Source organism: Gossypium hirsutum, chromosome D13 (genome assembly GCF_007990345.1).
Source record: "Gossypium hirsutum isolate 1008001.06 chromosome D13, Gossypium_hirsutum_v2.1, whole genome shotgun sequence".
NCBI lineage: Eukaryota > Viridiplantae > Streptophyta > Magnoliopsida > Malvales > Malvaceae > Gossypium > Gossypium hirsutum.
Genome location: NC_053449.1, coordinates 43655616 through 43667310, shown reverse-complemented (window position 1 = coordinate 43667310; position 11695 = coordinate 43655616). Strand labels below are relative to the sequence as shown.

Here is an 11695-nt window from a genome sequence, read left to right as displayed (position 1 = left end):
CCTAGTGGGTTATCTGAAAGGATGAAATTTTAAAGGGGAGTGAGCTTTGACGCTCAATTTGAGTCCATTTACAACAAAATCAATGCAAGAGTTATTAAGACACATTAATTAATATTGCAGAAAATAATCATAGAAAGCAACTCAATTCAGAGTATCAGTTTTTCAAATGCAACTCATTAATACATCATATCTTACAATAACATTTTTTTAGATAGCCAAATTCACAGCTTTGCCTACAATAATCATATTCAATAGCATATATATAAATAAATTCACGCATATATGTCGTAACATATTTTCCAAATTTGTATGCACATGATTTAAATGATGTCATACAGTTTCGAGATTAAATTGAATAAATTCTACCCCACTACTACACACCATAATGGGAGTTCCCAAGAACTCCCTTCTCCAACACACCTAGTTATGGATAAACTACTACTGGTTTGTAGATAATAACTACTATTTTTTTGTGGAGACACAGCAAGTCCCCAGGGTTGGAATCTGCCTCTGGATCTGCCTCTGGCTGTAGGTTCACAGTAAAATTCCTGCAGATGAAATCTACTTTTTGGCTGTATATTCTACAACATCGACTCACCGTTGGAATCGACCTTTGGCTATGGATTCACAGTCGTATCCAAAGATGGAATCTTCCTTTGGATGTGGATACAAAGTAGTTTGCAGATAGGAACTGTCGCATGGTTGTGACTTTGCACTACCATTTTACTTGTAGATAAATTGTTTGATCTTCCTCTGTACATATTTTTCCAACCCATGATTATAAAATATTGAATATAATCACATCTAATGGCATTTAATATACTATCACATGGTAAATCAATAGCAAAATCAACTTTTCACGTATTTAGTTTGAGAACAATATAGGGCATGTCATCCATACAATCGCAAGTATATAAATACAAAGATAACATATGCTATTCATAATTCATGCAAATATTCATAAATATAACTAAATACAACATTACTTCGATCAATCATAGATTCTAGCATATCTCATGTCATGAAGGACTTAATTGCATAGTTTAGTTTACTAGAAATAGTTCGGAACCAATTCAGGGACTAAATTGATCAAAACATAAAATTTTGGGTCAAAATTGAAAATTCCTTATTCCAGAGGATACACAACCGTGTAATCGGACTGTGTGGGAAGCCCTAGGCCGTGTGGATAGGGTACACAGCCATGTGGCTAGGCCATGTGAGAGACTATGGCTGTGTGGCATTCGAAAATTCAAACTACAAAGAAGACACGACCGTGTTGGGACCCTAGGCCATGTGAAAGTCGAACATCCGAGAGTTTCAGGGGTGGCATGGATGTGTGTGGGGGTCGTGTGAAAGTCAAAAATCCTAAACTATGGAAATTTGGGATCGATAATCGAGTTTGAATTGAACTACTGGTTCTTGGTAACTCAAGGATGAAATTGACAGCGCTACGCTAAGATGATACAAAGAAAAGATTAAACGGAGGTTGATTCCAAGTTTGGGATTCAAAAATATTAATCTCAGTAATAGATAGTAAAAACTTGAGAAAAGGAAGATGGGAGAGAAAAGAGAGAAGATATAGGGAAAAAGAAACTATAATTCTACTATGATTTGGAAAAAAGGTTAAATATCTAGGAATTTCAAACTTTTAGGGCTAATTTGGCAAATAATCCATTTCTGCCGAAATTGAAGAAAAAATGAACAGGGGAAATGGAGTTAGCATGACTTGAACCTGGGAATGAGGGAAAGAGAATGCAAAGCCTTACTATTTGGGTTACTACCTATAGTTAACTTATTTCCACCACATCTAATATATAAACAAGCTTAATTTTGTTCCTTAGTTACTGAAAAATAATAGAAGAAAATGAAAAGAGTAGGGTTTAAACCTTGGTTCTCTAAACGATTTTTTAAGCTATTAGCCATCAAAACAAAAACTTATTCCTTGGTAATTTTATTAATTCTAACCTTATAAATTTCAGGGTGTTACAGTAAAAAGTATTATTGTTATGATCACGCCACTAAAATAAATTAGTATTTTTTATTTATGATATTCAAATTCTTGCATATTTAAAAAATATTATATAATAAATTTTATTTCTTTCTTTACTTTGATATTTTTAATGAATTAAGTTTTAAAATTTTCATATCTTTTACTCTAATTATTTTACATTTAAAGTTTTTATCAAATCTTAAAAACTGGTTAAAATTATTCTTTTTCTTATAAAAGAACTTAAATTTCATTTAAAAGTATATTGAAGGTAATAAAATGTTAATTGCTATTGCTTTTTTTAATTATAAATTTATTTTAGGTTCGAAAATATTTAGAATAGGTGAATTGGTATTTTAGAAATGACCTAATTAACAATTTGACCCTTGAAGTATACCCATTTTCACATTTTGGTATCTACATTTTTTTGTCCCCATTTGGTACCTAAAATATCAACCACTTTCCAATTTAGTACCTAGAGTATGCCTATGATATATTTCTTAGTCCATTTTTTTTAGAGACATTATCTGATAGCCAATGATAATCTGCCACATGGTGGCTTTATGTAAAAAAAAATTTCTTTTATTAAATGTATATACACATTAAAAAATATGAAAAATAGAAATAAAAATAAAAAAATTCTTAAAATATATATAATCCAAAAAATATATATTATAAAAAATTTACAAAAATAAAATTTACAAAAAACTTATAATTGAAAAGAAATTAGTTAAACTTAATAATACTATTAGAAAATGTAAAAAAATGTAAAAATTATAAAATAATTGTAGAAAATATATTTAAAAAGTTTAAAAATAATTAATTTAAAAGAAGGTATTTAAATTTTAAGGTTTTTTTGGTGCAATTACTTGAAATTTAAATCCTTTTATAATTTTTATAATAATTTTCAATTTTATACATTGTTTTGACTTTTTAAAATTTATAATTATATATTTGAGAATTTTATAAAAAATTAAATTTTTTAATTTTTTATATATTATATATTATATATGATTTTTTTGCATTTTGAATCAATATTACATATATAATATTAAAAAATAAAAAAGGACAGGTAGCATATTCTAATAACACTACATGGCATCGGATAATGCATAACATCAGGCTTAAGTAAAATTTGATAACTTTTATTTTGGGATTTTCATTGTGCATAAATATCACCATTTTCAGTACACAATATAACAAATATCTCATGCGTTTAAATAATACATAAGCTTAATATCTCAACACATTATATCATTTAGTCAAACATTCTCATATCTCATAACTCAAATATGCATTTACAAACTTAATCAAACATTTATACTATCAAACTAGAAATTTTATCAACATGTCAATCTTTTAAGGGTCGAAACATACCTGGTTCAGTCAAACATACTTTGTTCGGCCAATCAGAAAATCAATAATTTGGCTATTAAGTCAATCCAATTGGAAAGCTAATTTATCAAATGTAACATGATATTTAACATTTTCAAATAATTTTATGAGTTTATGACTCACACCTTATTTTTCGCTTCATCGCAGCACACTAGTGAATATTCCAATTTTCCTGAATAATTCCTTAAGCGAACCTAAACCAAAATTCAGTATAAATTCAATCAATTTACCATTAAGCCAACCCTCAAATACCCACTTATGATTTCAAACCAATCATTGAAATTATAACTATTTTATGAATCCAAACTAGCTAGATTCCTTACACTGTATTAATGCAAACTATATGTACCATCATTCTTCGGCTTTACGGATGACTTGGGGCATTTCGGTCAGCACCTAATTCAATAATATATTAGAAAATCAGTAGCTAATTAATTATTAAATTCCTTCATTTAATAAATTTATAACCTTTACCCAACAACTGTGTCAAAATAACAAACTTGTTATCATTAATTGTACTTATGCTTCACGATTTGTGGGATCCGATTGACTAATTGCTCAAGAACGTCTCTCCATAATTAACATGTGATTAAGGGATGATTAGGAGGCTTTAAAAACACAATTAATTCTAGGAAAATATGGGCAAGACCCAAGAAACAAAACAACCCCCTTTCTTGCACATATGCGCACGCACCACCACCCATGGTGGCCAAAATTAGGGCTAAATTTTAAAAAGGTTTGAGATCTCATTAAAATCTAGAAAAATACCTTTAAAATAATTTAAAATCCCTCAAATTCAAGATCTAGAAATTTTGGTTTTTAATTGACAAAATTAATCAAGAAATTGAAGAGAAAATAGATATTACCCAAGCTAGTTGAGAGAAACAGCAAATACACTTTCTTGGCAATGTTCGGGATCGATCTTGGGGTTCAAGATTCAGATTTGGGGCTGATTTAGATGAGGATAAATTTCAGCAATAGATTGAAGGAAATGGTGCACAATCTTGATGCAAAAATAAGAAGAAAGAGATGGTAAAATGGCAGGTGTAGGTGACGATAATAATGGGAGAAAGAAAGAAAATTGAAGAGAAAAGATGAGAGGAAGAGGGTGAATGGCTAGGGTAGGGAAAATTGAATTAAAGGCTGGAAAAAACAATAAAATATTGTATTTATACTTAGATTTTAAGGGTATAGATGGCCCACACATTAAGAAAAATAAGGGATTTTGCAAAATTTAATTATTTCGCAAAGTAAAGGATTCAAACTTGAGACCTTATTTACTTTTCATGTTTTTTTTTATATTTCTTTTAACCATTAAGCTTTTTCCTCATTCTTAAAATAATTTTGCAATATTTATTTTAAAAAAAAAGGCATGTCACATACTAGGGTTTAAGGCAAAATTTGTAAAATAATAAAAATGGTGAGAGAGAAGGGATTTGAATTTGGGTTTCGTGGAACGTTTCAGTAACACTTAAGCAAAAAACCAATACCTCATTTTATTCCTAAAAATAGGTAGATAATCTCAAAAATTTGGGCATGACCACTCTCTCTCGATTCCCAAACACAATTCTACTATCCCTCGATTTTTAGGATGTTACAGGTATTAATAGTTAGCTTAAAACTAGCTGTTGATGATCGTTTTGACACCAACGTATTGATACATATAGCCATATATCGATACCTTGAAGCAAAGTATCGATACATGCCCTTCCAATTTTATTATTTGGCTATTCGCTTGCAATGTATCGATACATAGATCCCTAGGACTAATACTAATCCATCAAAATTCCTTTAAAACATTTTAAACACTTAAAAACTCTTTAGTATTGACTAAAACCATTTGGATTAGTTAAAATACATTTGAAACATGTTTTTTGAGTATTTTACAAGTCTTTGAATTGTTTAAAACATTTGAAACATGTTAATAAAATTTTATCTTAAATAGGTAGATAATCTCAAAAATTTGGGCATGACCACTCTCTCTCGATTCCCAAACACAATTCTACTATCCCTCGATTTTTAGGATGTTACAGGTATTAATAGTTAGCTTAAAACTAGCTGTTGATGATCGTTTTGACACCAACGTATTGATACATATAGCCATATATCGATACCTTGAAGCAAAGTATCGATACATGCCCTTCCAATTTTATTATTTGGCTATTCGCTTGCAATGTATCGATACATAGATCCCTAGGACTAATACTAATCCATCAAAATTCCTTTAAAACATTTTAAACACTTAAAAACTCTTTAGTATTGACTAAAACCATTTGGATTAGTTAAAATACATTTGAAACATGTTTTTTGAGTATTTTACAAGTCTTTGAATTGTTTAAAACATTTGAAACATGTTAATAAAATTTTATCTTAAATGTTGTTATATCAAAAAATTGGGACATTAGTAATAAAATTCAAATACAAAATTACAATAAATTTAAAATTAAATTAATATTTTTTACTTTAATTAGCTTACATTCAAATTTCTTATCAAATCTTGCAGAATTAAAATTTTAATTTTCTTATAAAATACCTTAAATTTCATAGCAAATTATATTAAAGACAATAGAATGTTAATTAATATTACTTTTATAATTATAAATATTGGAATACAAATTTAAATTAATTTAAAAAATAAAGTTAACAAATTTTTAAAATTTATACTACATTTAACCATTTTTAGAAGATGTTTAATTATTTTTTGAAATAATGTTAAAACATAATTAATTTTTAAAAAATATTTTAATATCGTTTAAGATTGTTTTAATATCACATTTTTTAATATATTCTTTGTCAAATACTTATTTTAATTCTTTACTTGTAAATTCATTAATTTTTTTTAAAAATAATATGAATTAAATTATATATTTTAATTATATAAAACAATTATATATCAAATTTTATCAAACAAGTAGGGACTAATTTGTTATTTTTTAGTACAGGTAACAAAATATAATTTTAAATTACAAAATAGTCACTAAACTATTGCCCACGTTCTAATTTGATCACCGAACTTTTAATTTTTTATATTTTGGTCATTAAGCTATTTGGAGTCAAGTTTTTTGGTTACCAAACATTAACATCTCTTTGAAATTTGACGGAATTGTTGACGTGGGTACTTTTTTATTAGTCTAATAATAAATCTAACCCTCTAATATTTATAGATTCTGCCAATTTGATCTTAATATTATTCTTACAAAAGCTTGAATACCCCTGAATTGCCTATGCTATCTTTTCATTTATTATTTACACTATCATATTACTTTTTGAGGTGAAATGCATTCGTAAGTATCAATATGGCTTTTGCTAGTGCATTTTGAAATTGTAACTTAGGAGAATGTCATATCAAGATTGATGCAGCATATCTACTTTGCTTGTATATTGCATTCGGTAGTTGCTTAGGCCCTTGCACGAGTTTGTCTTTAAATTGTCTTGAAGGCTGCGAGTACCTTCACTATCTATGGGTCGAGTGAATATGTCGCAGCAGTGAGCTTAATGATGTTTGAGGTATTTCTCGATTTGCACTATTCCCGGATTTTTCATGCAACTAACCCAAATAATTAATTGCTTACAAAAATGATTTAAGTAAAAAATTATGTATGTAAATGACTTATTCTCTACAGTGATCACTGGTTCCGCTTGATACATTGGCGGCATCACCCCATCATCATTAGCCAATGATCGGCTTTTTAAATAAAATATTTTTTTTGTGTTGCCACTATGTCATGTGACACCGGTATGTATTTTTTAAAATACTCATTAAAAATACGTGTGTTCAGGGAGGGAAAAGAAGAAAGAATGTTTTTTTAATGGGTGTTGCCGGTCTGTCAAGCGCCATCGAGGAAATTTAAAAAAATTGGGTGCCACCGATGTGTTAAGCGACATTGGTCAGGAAATTTAAAAAAAAAATTTGTGTCGCTGGTGTGTCAAGCAACACTAGTGGAAATTTTAAAAAAAATATGTGAAACAGAAAAAAAAAGGTTGAAAAGAAACATTTGAATTAGAAAAAAAAACCAAGAAAAATAAAGGGGAAGCCCATGACGATGCTTGCTTCATAGGTGGTTCTTTTCTTATTGATTTAACAGTGCTACCATCAGTGGATGAAATATTATTTCAAAAAATTAATCTTAAATGAGATGACAGTGGAAAAGAAAAAGTTGTAGGAGACAGATAAAAGGACGAGAGAGAAAAAGATATGGGAAAAAGATAGAGGAAAGAGGGAAAGTCAAAAATGGGAAAAGAAAGAGAATAACATATATGTAAAATGCAAATATGAAAAGGGATTGAATATTTTTTGGAAAATAGAGAATCGAATATAGAAAGAAATGAGAATAATAAATGCTCTCATTTCTCTTATTCACAAAGAATAATGAAACAATAACTGGAGTGAGTAGAACTGAGGGGGAGGCTCTCTATTTATAGTTGAGCTCCCCTAAAATTGACGGTCAAGATACATTTACATCGACGGACGAGATTAACCATATCCCTTTATTTTATGGATTTACAAGATATGTCATATAAAATCTAATCTAATCTTTACAAGATATGATTCCCTCTATCTTCTAAGATTAGTTACCATATTAGCCTAAGTTGTCATGTCTTCATTATCGAGCCAACCAGGCTTCAATCTGACAGGCTTCTCCAATAGCTCTTTGAATCAGGCCATATGGAAAATAGAGATATGAAAGGGAATTGTCACACCCTGAATTGTTAAGTTAAGTTGGAATGGTAACCTTAGGGACTAATTTGAAAAGCTTACAGATTGAGCGGGTTTTAGTGGAAATAAGAGGAACTGGCAGGCTAGTTGTGGAAAGGTTGGATTTCAACCTTGGTTCTATTAAGTTTGAACTAGAAAGTTTTTTAGTGGGAGACATGATGATTATGAATATGCACATTTTGTTGTTCAATTTGAGATCGATGAAGGAAGTGTGTGAGTACTATATAAGGGAGAGACATTATTCTTGTTGGAAAAAATATGATTTGAAAATGGTTTTCTTGCACAATGGAAAATTACAATTTTAAAAACCGACTCGATTTGTAATATTTATACCAATAAACCTTAATCAAATTCGTACATACATTTTTGGATAAATGGATCCTTGATATTTTTTGACCTTCAACCAAATGATCTTCTCCGCTATTCTTATACTATGAATTGCTTCGAGTGTGGGCTCGAATCAATTGAATCAAAACACAGAACTAGAAAAAATTTTCCTTTTTGGGTGAAAATAGAAATTCTCTCTTCTTTAATAGAAACTTGTAAAATTGTTATTCTAAAAAAATATGTTTATAAGTTGAGAATAAATTCTCTCTATCTTTCGGTAGAATAACAATCTCTTAAAAGGTGTCTACTTAGCTCTACTAGTGCCATCTATTTATAGGAAGAAAAGATAAAAGCCTTGTAGAGTTGTAAAGATTTATTTCCACTAAAAAATATATATCCTAGTTTAACTAGGATATAAGGGGCGACAACTCTAGTTAATGATACTAAGGTTTTGTTGTCCCACCTCCTTATATGATGGGTTTTGGGCGACTCTTACATCAGGTTCAATTACAAGTACTTGGGCCTTTCTAACCAAATACTATGTAATATGATCCAACCTGATTCAATTTTTCTATTTTCCAAAATAAAATTTAATATTTGCATATTAAATAATTTTCTCATCCATTATTTGCCCCAATAAATTTTTTTGACAATTTTACCCCTAGTAAAATTTGACGAGTTTACCCCTGATAAAATTTCAAAAAAAATCGTTCAATATGTCACGGCTCAAAATGTTCACTAGGACTAAATGTTTTATTTTAATTTTCGAGTTTCAAAATAATCCAAAAACATAAACTCATTCTTCCATCATTTTTTAAGAAATCCTATATAGGATTGCAAGTTTCCATTTTCATTTTCATTTCTATTTTTGGAAACCTACATTCATTTCCAAATTATTCTATTCCTCTATTTCGGATAAAACCATAACCATTCTTGAATGTTTCTCATTTCTCTTTTCCTATTCATTCTGTTCATTTCTATTCAAACATGTAATTCATTTCTGATTTCAACAAGCTAGCAGAGGGACAAATTGGACATATATAGTTAAGGCTCATATTATTTATAATTAATTTTTAGCTTTTCATCTATTAATTATAAACTCATTTAGCCACAAAATCATTCCACTATAGTATCATGACTAAGCTCTCCTCAATGACATACCATTACGAAAGTGACTATTCAATTCTCGTCCAATGACCTTGTCATAAGTGTGTTATACTCATAAGATATCATTGATCTCTTTAGGATAATATTCGCTCTCGCAATATGATCGTATTTTATCTCATGGTAACCATTACATCTTCCTTCATGAAAAGTCAACCACTATCAAATAGTGATCAAGTTATCCAACACAAAGACGGAAAACTCATGACCACATTTACTTTTCATCAACCATACAATGCCAATGAGAGGATATCATTTACCAATGTTTGTGAGGATATCATTTACCAATGTTTTGGGCTATGAATTCCACTGTTGTGAATAACGCTACATACTACAAAAGCCGTACACCCAACGCACCAGCTTTTGGTTCCTTATCTATTTAAACATATGCTTTTACTTACATCAAAGTATATGAGTCATGCATACATAGTTTTCCATTCACTCAAGATTTAGGTATGTCACACTATGAACATCATAAGTGAATAAGTTCATAAGCAGATTTAGAATCTATTTCGCTTGGGTCATCTCTGATGTACTGTTAGTCCAGTCAGTCACATCTATGCCTTTATCTTCTTGGAGTCATCCGTTCCGATGCCTAATACAATACATCTCCCCAGTTAGATTTGATAGATGGCATATTAGTCTTTCAATCGGTTTGCTCATTCTCGATTAGACTAAGGACATGTTTAAGTTCGTCTACTAATACAAGTTGTCTTTTTAAACTACGATTCGACCATGTAATACCGCTAAGTATTAATTAAACATTTAGACAATCAATGAGCAACATTTGCTTCTATTTTGCTTTGCATGAAAAAATATTTAAGAACAATAATACAAAGTATATTAATTTAATTCATGAATAATTTTATTAATCAATCTGTTCGAAAAGATCATAATTGTACAAACGAGTATACTACACTTAGGGCACCAGATCCAACAATTCTCTAGTGTGGTTCTTTCATTTTTTTCTGTTCCTTCTTCATCTTCTTCACTTATCTAGTTGAAAAAGAGAGATTAAGAGTGGTTTGCATGGAAGAAGGTAGCTAAAGTTTGTGCATAAGTAATTGATGATTTCTCAAGCTAGTAAGCTTTACTATGTTCCCAGATTTAAGAAAAGGGAAGAAAGTTAAGGAATTCAACTATCCACCGATTATGTTCTATTTTGGATAAAGTTGTGGATAATCATTTTAATGGCCTCTGTATTCAAACGAATTTTGGTTTTTATGGTGATGAATTATCTTTATTGGAAATTCTAAAATGGTTGTTATGTTTTGTAAGCTAGAGGCTCGGGTAGCGAGGGAAAAGCTTAGCTGGATTTGGTGTCAACCTTCAGGTGAGATCATGAACTCAGAACTTAAATGGTTGTTTGTTTACCTTCAATATAGTGTGTTGAGTAGGTTTGACTGAATGTTGTGCAAATGTTGAGTTATTCTATGGCCGAATGATTATATATTGTGATGCATGTTGTGTGTAGATAGGAAAAGATGTGATTGGTTGTAAATCTATCCATGAGGTATGAATGAGATGTTTGGCGTAATTTGTGTCATGTATGAACAATAGTATTGGTTGAATGCTTGTGTATGAAATGCATGTGTATGAATTATGTGGAGTTGTGGAGGGTTGTTGAAGTGTGGTTGATATGGAAGATGAAGAAAGGAATATGATATGTGATTTGTCTCCAATATGGCATGTAAATGCAAACCGTGATTGGTAAATGCCCCGTCTTTGTGGGGGAATACTTGTATGTTCAAACTAACAATGAGGATTTGCGAAGGTTCAGGCAGACTATATTGAAAATGAATATTAATGATATATGACTTTGCAGAGGTTCAGGTGGACTATACGGAGAATGGTGTGCACCAGTAATAAAGCCGTATATGGGATGTAAAGAGCCCTTTATGAGATGTATGAATGAATACAAGTCCATGGTCATGGTGTGAATCAGGGAAGTTCATGAGACAGTTCGTGTTAAGAATCCGCCCGACTTGTCTAAGTGGCATAATCCAATGGAAGTCCACAAGATAAAATCGCGTATTAGAATCTGTATATATGTATGTGTTCTTATCTATATCTCCACAAACATGGGATCCGCTTGATAAGTCTGC

The 11695-nt window shown here is 30.1% G+C and overlaps 1 long non-coding RNA gene across 1 annotated transcript; it reads right to left on the bottom strand.

Annotated features, from left to right (window-relative positions):
- Positions 1–283: 283 nt before the first annotated feature.
- On the bottom strand, positions 284–4526 carry LOC121225395 (uncharacterized). Its single transcript, XR_005923253.1, has 4 exons — positions 4249–4526; positions 3706–3778; positions 3508–3576; positions 284–753 (listed from the first exon to the last, which is right to left on the bottom strand). It is a non-coding gene; the product is annotated as an uncharacterized lncRNA (long non-coding RNA).
- Positions 4527–11695: the final 7169 nt, after the last annotated feature.